The sequence below is a fragment of the Acomys russatus genome, chromosome 3, assembly GCF_903995435.1.
Source record: "Acomys russatus chromosome 3, mAcoRus1.1, whole genome shotgun sequence".
Lineage (NCBI taxonomy): Eukaryota > Metazoa > Chordata > Mammalia > Rodentia > Muridae > Acomys > Acomys russatus.
In genome coordinates, this window is record NC_067139.1 from 10,801,436 (window position 1) to 10,802,213 (window position 778).

A 778-nucleotide genomic window follows, 5' to 3' on the forward strand; every position below is an offset into this window, starting at 1 on the left:
ACAAGAAAATATTGAAATTCGAAGGCAAATGGATGAAACTAGAAAAGACCTTCCTGAGTGAGAGAACCGTGACTTTTATCTGTAGATAATAGAACAAGTTCCTCTGGGAGGTAATCAAAATCCAATAGATTAATTTTTCTCACTCTGAGTCTTCTGAGGACAGAAATGGTAAGAGAAAACGGGGGGATATGTTTTTAGAAGTACAAAAGAGACACACTAGAATGATCTCAGTAGACATCCCAGGTTCCAGGGTAGATAGAGACTGTGGGTGTGGTATGTTGGTAACATTTACTGGTACTGGACAGGTGTACCAGAACGATTTGAAAATGTCTGATCTTATTGCTTCGCAGCCTTTTGCTAAGATCAAGTGTAGTATCTGTTATTATCAGTTTAATATCTGATATGTCTTCTATCCAAGGACAACATGATAAATGGAGTTTGAAAGTAGGAGTTGGAGTAGGAGCTTGCTCTCTCCATGCACACATCGACCTGGTATTGCAGTGCCTCCAGAACAGTGAACCCCCTCGGGGAACACAGTAGTTTGAAAATAAGCCCTTACTTTTAAAGCTTATTGCAAAGTCCCATAAAGACTTGCTAGAAAAAAAAGTCTGACCTGAAAAGAGACTTTCAATAGAAGGAGAGAGAAGAGCCAAGAAAGGGCAAACACAGCAATGCACAAATAACCTGACTGGGACAATCTGTTATATGGCTGTCTGTGGTCCCTATACTTACAACTCTCTTAATGCACACTGAGTTCATTGACATTTGTAATGGTTCT

The 778-nt window shown here is 39.7% G+C and overlaps 1 non-coding gene across 1 annotated transcript; it reads left to right on the forward strand.

Annotated features, from left to right (window-relative positions):
- The first annotated feature begins 338 nt into the window (after positions 1-338).
- LOC127187306 (U2 spliceosomal RNA) lies at positions 339-525 on the forward strand. Its single transcript, XR_007830456.1, has one exon. It is a non-coding gene; the product is annotated as a U2 spliceosomal RNA (small nuclear RNA).
- Positions 526-778: the final 253 nt, after the last annotated feature.